This window comes from Agelaius phoeniceus, chromosome 4 (assembly GCF_051311805.1).
Source record: "Agelaius phoeniceus isolate bAgePho1 chromosome 4, bAgePho1.hap1, whole genome shotgun sequence".
In the NCBI taxonomy this organism is placed as follows: Eukaryota; Metazoa; Chordata; class Aves; order Passeriformes; family Icteridae; genus Agelaius; species Agelaius phoeniceus.
In genome coordinates, this window is record NC_135268.1 from 27,527,287 (window position 1) to 27,539,860 (window position 12,574).

The window sequence follows — 12,574 nt, forward strand, 5'->3', positions numbered from 1 at the left end:
AATGGTGAAACTATCTAGTGTTAAATGTGTGGTTTACTGCAGCTGATGAGAGAGTAGCTAATTACTTTCAACAATCAGAGATATTTTCTGCAAATCATTTTGCCTATAATGAGATCCAAATCTGAACCAAGTTTTTCAAGGGAGTAGCCTAAAAGGCAGCAACTCACTGTAACTTCAATGTACACTAACCTTATAGAAAGAATATTATCCAGAAATGCTCATTCTCAGAGAAACTATGGAAATGTGAATCCAGATCCCCATCTGATAAAAAACAGCTCCCTGGACGGAGATATGTTGATTTATAATAGCCACAGCTCTGACCCCACATCCCAATGGAAATAGCTGCAGCCACAGAAATCTTCTGCAAAAAAGATCAGTTTGGTCTTGTCTCAACCAAAAGCTGGGGGTTTGCTGCAGAGTTCTCTGCTATCTTGGCAATATCCAATTGAACAAGCCTTTAAAAGGAACAGGCAAAATAAATCTGAGGGAGAAGTAACAATGACCCTGATTTTCTTTTAGCTCTTCATAAAGTACAAAAAAACTGAAACAGACCTCAGATAACAAGGACTTATGGCTTCAAATGCATTTTGAGTGCAATGACACTACCCCCTCCCAGGGTCCATGCAGCAGATGAGAGGTGATTTCCAAAGCTGTAGCATTAAGTATATAGGAGATGTAAGAGGAAGGATGAAATAAGGCCATGCTACTGCTCCGGAGATGGTAGAGTGCAGAAGAGTGCTTGAACACAAATTGAAAACTACTTGTTAAACAAGGTTAATTTGTTCTCCTTCCAGAGCATAAAATGGCTTCAAACACTTCTAAACTAGGTCATTTGACTGCTCAAGAAATACATGGTGCTAGCAGCTGTCTTTAGCAACAAGTTTATTGGAGAGTTTGATTGCATCCCAAAAGCATGCTAGATATTTCTGACCATATCAAAGAAAACTCAACTATGTTATCAAGGCACACTAATGAGGTGGTTTGTTTAATTGAAATACTTTAAGTTTCCATGTAGTACAGCATGAAAAAATCATTATTTTCATTAGATGAGCTACTCGTTAGCTGAAAATCTAAGTTACAAAATATCACAGTGTGAGATAATAAATATATTGTAAAACACATTAAATCCAGGTTATTAAAAAGAAGTTCTATTTAAAATATAGAGCCATGTAACTTGGGCATGCTTCCTTGTACTAGGAATCAGGTTTGGTTCTTTGAAAAAAATAGCCAAACCCAAAGGACCTCACCACACTTTCACTGAAATGACTGTCAAAACTCTGACCTATTTTAGCCTGGATAAATTACTTCATTATTTTGTGTCACAATTCTGCACTAATGGGGTTTGTGTGCAGCAGCTGGAAGTTCTGAGGCTCATTGAAAGACCCCTCATTTTAGCCATTGCTGCTCTGTTTAATGAAATCATTGATAGTAAGTCTTGAAGCACTTTATAGCTTGAAATTTTAGGGGCAAATATTTACCTAAAAGTGTAAGATGGAGGATTTGTGAACTTCATGTAAAAACATGCATCTCCATGGGGTATCTCACATGTGTTTGTGGAGCAGGAGTTGAAGAGCTGTACTGGTCTCATCAAGAGGGTGCAATTTGAATCCACCATGATGAGATTGGGGATATAAAGGGGAAAAAATGGCTGGAAGGGTTCTATAGAGCCCATCTAGTCCAATCCCTCTGCTCAAAGCTGGGTCAGCTGGAGCACTTTGCAAAAAGCTGCGTGGAGTTGGGTTTGGAATACCTCCAGAAATGGTGACTCCACAACTTCTCTGAGCAACCTGTTCCTGTGATTGACCACTCTCATAGTAAATATGTTTTATTTTAAGTATAAATTGGATTTTCCGTATTTCAGTACTTGTATTTCAGGTTTTGGGTTCTTTATTCTCCCTCACTCAGTATTTCTACAGATTGGGAAGATTCCCCTTGAGCCTTCTCTTCTTAATGAGCTCAGGGTCCTACTGAGAGTTCTTCCTCATCACGTGCATTTAAACACTGACTTGAGATGAGGACAAAATTGTACTTTGGTTATCAATTCACAGCTGGGCTTGGTCCATATAAAAAAAAGACTAAAGTAAGACTCTGGTTCAACTATTGTTTTATGTAATTCTACAATGGGGTCAAGTTTTATCCTTCGTCCCTGCACACCCCATGCCACCCCCTGTCTTTTCTGTGTCTTAGACTAATGAGGTCATGATGTCCTCAATTCTCAGAGCAATGGTTCCTTCCTAACTTATTGCTACACATTTGCCAAGGGATCTTCTCTCTTATCTTGCTCGTGCTATTCCTCTCTTTCCTCCCCTGCTGAGAGATTAGTCCACCAGCCCTGGGAAAGTGTCCCCACAGCCTTACTCTGTCACTAATCCAGCCAGCACAGGTCACCAGGGCTGTGCAGAGACAGCCACAAGATTTAGAAGCCACATCTTAATTCCCGAGGAGTCCTGGGCATGCATTCAGGCTGCCTCCACATGTTGGCAGCCAGGGATGTTGACACATCTTCACAGCTATTGCTCTCCCTGTCAGCTATAGTCAAGTCAGTGACACTGAATGGTGCCACCAGGAGCACATGGGCATGGAGGAGATACAGCAGGAGTGCTGAAAGATCCCCTTAGCCAGCAAGCCAGCCAGAGATTCAGGAGAGGGTACAGATTACAGATGGCACAGTAATCTCAAAACTGGCCAAATCTGGAGCCTAAGCAATACTTATATGGAGATGAGCATGCATTAAAGGCTGCCAATGTGACAGCAGAGAGGGCCAATATTTCAGCTTGCCCAGGAATGGGCACGCTGCCCTCATAGAGCCACCTGCTGAGATCAGTCATGCCAGAAATGCAAGTAATCCTGGTAAGGCAGGTGCCTGGGGGGATCAAATCCTCAGTCAAAACCAAAGAAAAAAAAAAAAGGGCAAAACCCTGAGCCCCAGGCCACCTTCATACACCTGGCAAGAGCCCCTCTGCAGGCAGCCTGCAGACTGTAAACTCCGGAGGCTGGAGCGCAAAGGATGAGAGCTGCACCTCATGCTCCTGCCTCTTCACTCAGCTATGAAAACAGACCTTTTTCTTCTTCCACAGAAACAAAGTTGCACATTTTAGAGTTATCTCTTGCTCTTCTCATTTTCTGTGGGTTTTGTTAAACATTTTTAGAAGTCTTTCCTTTTTTTACCTGCTGGGGCCAATAGGGATGTGGCTTGCAGATTAGTACAACTGTTAGCTTCCTTTAATAGGGCTTTTCTTATCCCATTTAAGTAGAATAAAGAAGCTTCATTTGTTAGCTTAAAAAAAAATCAAGACCTTAATTCTTGATCATTGCTCCCCAGTGGACCCAGTTGGAATTCTCTCATCATCACTGATCAAGTCTGGACTTTTTTTGTTTGCTATTCAATTTCATTTGCTTTCATCCCTTCAAAGCACTAGCAGGCTTTCAGCCCTGCTGAAACATAGGATGGGGCTTTAAGTACATTGCAGTGAAATCCCTGTAGCAATGGAAAAGTGATGCATAGCATTTAGCTATGTACCATCCCTTCCATAAAACCTGGAATTTTTTAATATTAAAAATTATTTAATATAATTTACATTATATTAAAATTAACCTGCTGACTCCTTTAATCATAACAATTAATATTCCATTTGTCTCTTTGCATTATTTAGTTGATGCAGAGAGACTGCCGGTCAATTCCTCTGATTTCAGACCCAGGAAAATTTTTATCTCACAGCAGCGTAAAAATCTTTCTGGTTACTAAGCTGTAGTAGATCACCATCTGGATCCATTGCTATAATAATACACATTGAATGTTTTTCATGTCATGGATAAACTTGCTCTGATGTTTTATAAATGTTGGGTTTTTGTTTTTTTTTTTACAGATACCAAGATGAGTTTGCAAGGAAGATCAGCACAGAGAGCAAGTCTGCAAAACAGTTTTCCAGTTAGGATACAGGCCATCTAAGCCCCTTCCCCAGTTTTTTGTGCCTATCATTTCCTAAGTGAGGAGATGCCACAGCAGTTTTTGAGTAAAATCTTCCTTAGATCTGTTCTGTGAGTGCTCCTTGAGGATGAATGTTGCCAAAGCTGTTAGCCTTTGCATATGGGAAAAGCTGTTTTGATAAACTGATTGAGTGTAAGCCACTGCTGGACCATTCCAGGTAAGACCAATGCAAAGCCTATCTACCTGTTATCATTTTTGTTCTTCAGGGTCCCTGTAATTTTCTGTATGGGCAAGTCCCAGTTTCCAGAGAGAGTCTGAGTAAGACAGAAGTGCTCTGTCTGCTCAGCCTCTGATGCTTTGCAGCTTAGTTTTTGTGCTGAGGGTTCTCATCTGTGCTTTTAGGTTTCTCCCAGGTGTTTCAAGACTTATGTGCCCGAAGGAAGTCATCATTAAAGATGTTTACCTGGCAGAAACAATACATGTTCCTTCAACCACATCTGGCAGAGAGAAGGAGACACTGCTGAAGACTTGCAGGCAGGAGTGTGCCCAGCAGAGAGCCCTTTGCCCAAGAGCAAACAGGCACACTGCTCTGTGTAGTGAGCGTTGGCACACGGCTCCACCTCAGCCCAGCTGATACCACCCAAATGCCCCAGAGTTTCAGTGCTCCAGGTCTGCAGTCAGCCTGTGGTTCCTCCTTGGAGGGCTGGACTGTGGGAAAAGAGCTCCCTTGCACCTTGCCAGAGCATGGGAACAGCTGCAATTCGAAACATATAAATACTTTTTTACCCCAAGCAGTTTCCAATTAATGTGCAGATGGAAACCACATAGATGGTCTGTGGGAGAGAATCCTTGCTTGGCAAAAGATGGATTATTGCTTTTATGAAATGCCATAAGAGCTCTAGGAGCAGAGGGCTTTGTTTTTTAAGATCCCAGCTCCCCATTCAGGGTGCTGAGATTTATACTGAAGGACTAGTGTTTCTGGAATGTAAGCCAGTCATTTTATGGATCTGGGATGCAGAAGATAGTTAAGAAAATACAACTTCTGTAAAAATTACACCATTTTGTGTACAAGGGAGGAAGAAGTAAAATGGGCTGGGGGAAGCCTGTCATAGCTTAGGGTCACTGGCAGAAGAGGACCTTGAAAGATCAGTGGGCACCTATCAAAATAGTGGAAAAATGAAGAAAGCCCAGAGAAGTGAATCTTCTCCAACTCTTATCTAGAATCAGCATCCAAAATAGGTGGTATTTTCTTGCAAATTCATCTTCAAATCATCACAGCTTTATCCAGAATACATAATTTTTCACTCTTAAATTCCACAATGAAGATGAAATCACAGTGGGACACTTTGACCTCAAAAAAATGTTAGGTCATGTCATTTACCAATATGAATCCCCTGCCATCCTTTATATAGCTGAAAGTGCTACACACCTGTGGACATTTTTTTGTTTGAAAGGAAAAGAGGAGATGGAGGATTCTAGTTTCAGGCTTTAGACCTAAACAGTTTAGATTTGATTTTTTTTTTCCTCAAATTTCCCTTTATGTAAAACAAAACCAAATTTAATCTTTGCTTGTCCATTCTGCTTTTTCAGATAATTACCTCCACGTAATTATTTTGCTAATATAATAATTTGTAAACAATAATTTGTAAGCCTTTAGAGCTCTTCAGATGATAAAGTGGTAGAAAAATACAGGACATAATAATCTGTTCTTTCTTCTTTTTGCTAGCATCACTGTAACTCATTCTGTTCCTCTACATTTTTCCACAAATACTGCCAAAGAAGGAATGATGTTGCAAAGGAATCACTCTACCAGAGAGTGGTTTTAAAGTCAAGAGGCACATTTTCTTCTGAGTTCTTTTTTTTAGGTAAATGCATCGTCATTCTAGTTTCCAAGCATGACTAGTATAGCTAATGGCCCTTTCATCCCCTGACATTTGAGCTGATTAGGTCAGGGGGAAAGTGAAGGGCCTTTGCCATAATGCATGTGGAACACATTGTACATGGAGCCCTCCAAGCAGCTTCCACCTGGCATCACCATGTCCCAGATGGATTATTTTGGGTTATGGTAACAGGTTGGTTATTAGTTGGGTTATTAATATAACAGGTTCTCCGTAAGCATTTCCCAGGGAAAGATTTTGCCTTCATGTATGGAACCTAAAAATAATGCATTAACAAATACATCAAAAAGCAAAATTATAAGCTTTGTTTGGAACTGAACATATGGGCTTTTAAAAATAGTGATTTTTTGTGGAGATAAAACTCTATGCTGAATTTTGTTGTTATTAACTGCAGTTTAGATTTTTTTCTGCAGATGTATCCATTCTCAATAGAGGGCAGTAAAGGATGAAAATGTAACTCGGCCTATTCGCTTTGTTGTGTTCGGATCAATTCTCTAATATTCTTTTAACTGGCTTTAAAATGGACCCTTTCATCTTGAAAAAGAAGGAAGCAAGAGTGTTGGCCATCTGGGAGACACTTTGCCAACACCCAGATGTTCGCATCCTTCTGTACAATTTACTCAATCAATGCAACATCAAGTTGTGCTGGGTGGATGGGAGAGTGAAAGCATGGGAAGAAGGGAATAGGGCTGTCCTTGTAGGGGAAAGTCACTAGTCCTGTGCCTTCACAAGGGAAAAATCCTGTCATTGCTCCATGCCTGCAGTCTATTAGCTCATAGTAACCCTGGGAAACAACGCTGAATTCTCTCAGTGAAAACATGTGAAAAGGTAGAAACTTCCCATGCACATGTCAGTATATCATTATTCTGCCAGAAACAGTAGCAGGCTTAACTACCCAGAGGTTTTCCCTACAGCTGGCGAGCTGGGCTGGCTTCAGCCCCAGCTGTGCAAGCCAGGTACCCCAGCTGGGTGCTGGGAGGAGGTGGCACTGTCCCTCACAAGCAGGGTGGGAGACAGAGTGGCCTTGACAGAGTGGCTGCTGTGCTCAGGGCACGGAGAGAAAGTCTTGAGATGGGGCTGCGAAAGGAAGCCAAAGCCTGATGGAAGGAAGAGCTGGGACATCTAGGAGCTGGGCACAGCCAAGGTGGGAAAGGGCACAGTGGAGCAATAGTAGGGCAGAGTTCTGAGCAGCCCTTTGGATGTCTTGAAGTCTAGACTGAATTACCAAAATGAAGACTCTGCCTTTTGCTTGAATCCACAAGCACCTGTGTGGGGTGTCCTTGGCAGAAGTTTGGCTGTCTTGGAAACATGGCTGGGACTACATATATGCTTAGTTGATTTATGATGCATATCACAATAGCCTAATCTAGTTCCAAGGGTTAAGAATAGCACAGTCCTTTCCACAACATTCACTGTGAAAAGGAATGAGTCTACCTTTTTGCACCTGCCAATCATTGATATGTTTACCATCCCAATGCCCTCTTCTCCATTTCACATCTTGTTCCCTCATATTCATTCCCTGCCTTGCAGAGCCCTTCCCATCACTGCTGTCTCAGATCTGCTGCTTCTCTTAGTTCTGACACATGCAGCTCCAGTGCTGACAGCACATTATCCTCTCTGTACTATCATCATGTCATGCCTGATCTATCACCCCTGACCGCCCACCTCTCCTAGATCCCCATCATCCACACTTCACTTTCCCAGGTCTTTTTAATCAGCAATGGTAATTAAAGCTTGCCAGAGATCAGGTAAATTACTGCATATTATAGCTCTCTGACCATTTTTCTTGTTCCAGTGCAGAACAGCAGACAGTGCCTGAGGTAGCCCACAGTGAGACCACAGTAAAAGCTGTGTATTCAGGTTTATCCTCCTCAGTCTTTACAGAGAAATGTAGCAAGTCTACTCCAGCTGACAGCAAAAAGCAAGAGAAGGACAGGAAAGAGGAGTCTGCTGGGAATTTGAATGGGGCAGTTCAAAGAATTTGAGATTTTGAGGGAAAGGTCTTTTTGGTTCAGAACATGTTACAAAGAAGTCACAAATGTTGGATCAGAACTCAGTTTAGAGGCAGATTGTGAAAACACATAAGAAAGAGAGGGAAAGAGTTGCCTCAAAAGGATGAGGAAGAGGATGCCTGTATAGATGATCTTCCAGCGGAATCTGACAGCAATATAATGTGGGATAGAGAGCAAGTCCAAATCTCTCACAGCAGTAACCAGAGCTGGGCATCTTTCCATAAAAGGCAAACAAACACATAAACAGAAAGGCAAAGCCACAACTCAGTGAATCATTTCGGACAGGTATTTGCTTGCATCAGCCAGAATTCTACTGGTGCTCCTTTTCCATTATATCCTATGTACCAAGCTTAAATGGGCTGCACTTTGAAAGGAGAAAAATGACAATCTTTTCCTAAATAGCTCACTTTCCTGTAAATGCCAATATGAAGATGGCCAGAAGGTTCACTAGAGAGAGAAGCTAGATGCTGCTGTCTTCCCAGTCCCTGGTGGCTGAGCTCCTCTGCCTTATAGCTAGCCTGCTGCAGCAGCTCTGTTCAAAGCTGAAGAAGTCCCACTGGTGATGCTGGCACACTTGGGCCCCAGCGATGGGAGCTGCGGATGCATCAGCACAGCCGGCTCAACAGCACATTTTCCCGGGAGGTGCTGAGACTGCTTGGGACAGTAAATAATTAGCTTTTCTGCCTTTGGCTATAGAAATGATTATGAATTTTTAAGCAATGAGAGTGATTGAAGAAATTTCTGTTTGCTTTCTCTTAGTTGTGTTGCACAGTTTAGCTTCAAGAAGGAAAATACCCTCAGAGGAGCTGACAGACAGGTGGGAAAATATAAAGATGCTAAGAAATCAGAAGAAATTCAGTGAGCATTAAAAGCTGGGGGAGAATGTCCTGATAAAGGGGGATGACATTCATAACAAAGGAATTATCTTTCTTATTCAGTCCTTCCTTTATCTGATAACAGGCTATTCCCTGAGAAAGCTGACTCCTGGGAAGTTAGTTTCAAGCTGAACATGAAAGTTCATTTTTTGGCAGAAGTTACTTTCTCTTTAATTTATTTATTTTTGTAAATTTATCCTAGTCCTCTCTTTTTTTTTTTTTTTTAATTAACAGAATGTTGAAAGATACTGTAGAGAGAAGTTGTCTCTTTTAGGGCACATAGGATTTAATCTCAGAAGTATACTACCTCCCCCATGGCCTGCTCAAGGCTGCCTGCTTATGCCTCCTCTGTTGATGGCAGTTCTGCCTCCAGGACTCTTGTCCTCTCTGGCAGACTGGCAGTAAGGGGTCCCCTGATGCCACATTTTGCAAGCTTGGCTCTTGATCAACCTACTTGGCATGGCAATGAACCTGGAGGTATTTCATGTTTTGCACACAATGCCTCACACTTGTTAACTTTATGTCTTGCCTTGTCAAGTGAAATCAATATTGATAATAATAAATCCATTAGCAATTAATTATAAATGAATTATCATTCCCTGAAAAATACAAGGTACAAAACACAGTAAGACATTTTCTAAAGGTTTCCTGTTAACCTCCTCTGCTGCATAAATGTTTTCTAATGGTTTTAAAACCCTTATTAAAGCATTCGGTTTTTTCAGCTGCTCCTCCACCTTGCCCTTGACCCATCAACTGGCTGGGTCAGAAGGCACCTTCCCCAGCTGATTTTAATCCCACTGTTACTCAGGCACAGCAAACACCACATTCCTTCTGTTGTTGCAAAGAGGGCTACAAAACTGTCCACACAATGGTGGTTGGTGCACACTGACAAGCCTGATATTGTAACACCACAGGAATGTGCATTGAAAACTTCCCCAGGGTGGCACTGAGGGCTCAGAACAATTTGCCTGAGGTGTGATACCTACAACTTGCAACTGTATTATCCCACCATGGCAGCACGAACCATTTTCCCTGCTGGAAAGACTGGATTGATTGTGATTGCAGACTGGGGATTTCTTTAAAACCAGTGGGAGAAGCTGAATGAGGCTACTCCAAATCCTTCAAGCAGGAGACCAAGATGTATTTTACATCTTGTGGAGGAATGTTAAGAGGATGAACAAAGAGGAAAGAATGGGAGCTTCTGCTAAACAGAGTAGCTGTATGGTTTCAAAAACTCTTCCCAGAAAAGCTGAAACAGGGAAGACCTAATTTCTTACTGTTGAAATGACACCAGCGTGACTGGAGGTACCAGTTAGAAAAAGCAACTACACCCAGCTCAAGTCTTTTCCCTTCAAAGTCCTTCTTCATAAATTTATAAAGCTGGAAGTCTTGGAAAGAATCTCCTGCAGTCATTTTCTCTTATACCTTCACATGAGTCAGAATAAAGTTTAACCACCCTGTAAGGTGTTGGTCTAATCATTCTTGAATTGGCCAATGAAAGGGCTCAATATCCAGACAAAACCTAGTTCCCATAGCTTCACTTTTTTTTCTTGCAAATGATGTTGACGTTTTTTTTATCCTTCTCACAGTGGCCATGGAGAACAAATGATGGCTGTCCTCTTTAAAGCAATTGTTTACATATTGAAAAACTCATACGTTTTCAGCCATAGTCTTTTTCCTCTAGACTAAACAAACTCAGTTTCTTTAACATTTCCTCATCACTCATGTTTTATAAAGCTTTTATCATTCCTGTTGCTTTCTTCTGGACAGTCTCCAATTCATCTACATCCTTAACTCTGCTGGGCCCTGCCTGACAATCTGTTGCTAAGAAAAATGCCACACTTCTGAGTGAGATGCTAGAGATCTGTTTCCAGATTTAGCACTTTTCCATGGTAGATGTAAGCATTTTAGTTTCTGTTAGTACTAATAAATATATATACATATATAATAAAACAAACAAAACAACACAAAGTCTCACATTCTTGAAGGCAAGTTGTCAGTTTTGCACTTCAGTGGCTACTGTCTTTGTAAAACACTTATATGTGCTCCATGGTACTTTCTCCACCCAGCAGCATGGCTCCTGAGCCAGTCAGAGGCCTTGCAGTCAGCAACCCTTGTAGAAGAGCCTCTTACAAGGCAATGTAATTAAAGTCAGCATTCAAAGCGCTTCAAATAACCAAAAAACCTACCCACCCCCAAACAGAGGCAAAATCAAAGAGCCTGTCATGGAATGAAACCCAGCAACCCTGAAGGCATGAGCAACCAACCTAAAGAAATTACATGCCTACAGAGGGAAATAAGGGAGGAACTAATGGCATCAACAGTTGAAAACAAACAAATTCAGGAGACTTCAGAAAGGGAGTAACTGGGCTACCAAATTACATGTTTTGTAAGTATTTGGAATAAGGAGGAACATGTGTGGTTAGTGTGTTCAGGCTTGGTTTAATCCTGACCATGGAAAGCATTGGGTGTTTCCTCCTTGGTGTCAGTCATGGCTACCAGCAAACACTTGTGTAGTTTTGAGAGATCCCACACTCACAGTCAAACCAGAAACATGCTATTGTCTTCTTGCTGAGCTTAGAAAAGGGACTGTGCACTCAAAAGCCCATCTGTTTTGTAGATCACTATGAGCTACAAACCTCATCACATCAACAACCTTAAGATGTTGTAGCTGCTATCATGGAGCTTGCAACTTTTGCTGGTAGCTCGTTTACTCAAGAGGAGCACACAACTCAAGAGCAGTCTCATTTCCAAAGATTTCTTTTTCTTCTGTGGGCTGACTGAAGTTACACAAAGTTCTCAACAAAATTGTGAAATCAATATTGAGTAGACAACTCATATCTGACTTGAACTCTATCAAAAACATCTCCTTGACTTCCTCTTCCAGGAAAATTCGTGGATCCCTGCACATAAATTCAGGGATATGTTCACTAAGCTAAGCAACAGCTTTATCACCCATACATTGGCTCCTTCTGTATTTCTAATAACTTTAGAAGAGAAACGCGAATTCCACGTCGTCTACATCACGAAGTTCTTTTAAATGGTAGAACTGGGACCAACTCATCCTAAGGGTGAAACCAACAATAAATAATTTGGTGCAATTAATTTAGCAAGCTTTCAGCCTGATGATGCTTATTTAACCAATGTGGATGAAAGCAAAATTTCCCCACAGCCCCTTCTAAACACCTCAACTAAGAAAATAAGCATAAGTGTGGTAAAGAGCATGTTGATACCCCAAGGGACCAGAGAAAGTGCAACAACAGAGTGCCTTATACAGAAGGGGGAGTGTTAAGCATGTTTAAACCAAACATTTCTTTCCCTTTCCTTTGGGACAAAACTATTTCCCATGGAAACTAAGGCTGTGCCCCTACATGTGTAGCCCGGGGAGAGATGCTTTGATGTGAAAGAGAATCCTGGTAAAGTACCGGATGCAGAAGCCAATGTGGAAATAGGAGGAACTTCCAGAAGCAGGAAAAAGCATTGTCCCAGAGGGGCTTCCATCACCCCCCCACAGGTCATCACTCAGACTGTCTGGCTAGCTTCCTCCTGACCGTCACTTTGCCATAAGGAAAGTCTTGTCTCAGACATGGGGCAAAAGTTTATAACTTTTCCTTTACTTTACACAGCAATGAATGTGAAATTTTACAGCATAATCTAGATATAAAAAACTAAAGTGAAAATGTCACAACTTATAAACCAAACAGTACTTTTAAGTGTACCACACAAAACCTTGAGAAACCATGAGAACATCAGAAAAGTAGAAGTGCTGCAAATTTGATTTAGTCTAGGGAAAAGGGAGAGTGATTTAATTCTGTAAAATTTTAGGACTAATACAAAGAAATAAATATGAGAATTAGCATG

At 41.4% G+C, this 12,574-nt stretch overlaps 1 long non-coding RNA gene across 1 annotated transcript in view; it reads right to left on the minus strand.

The window, feature by feature from the left end:
- LOC129120148 (uncharacterized) overlaps positions 1-12,574 on the minus strand; it is a 168,189-nt gene that overhangs the window by 6,644 nt on the left and 148,971 nt on the right. The window lies entirely within an intron of this gene.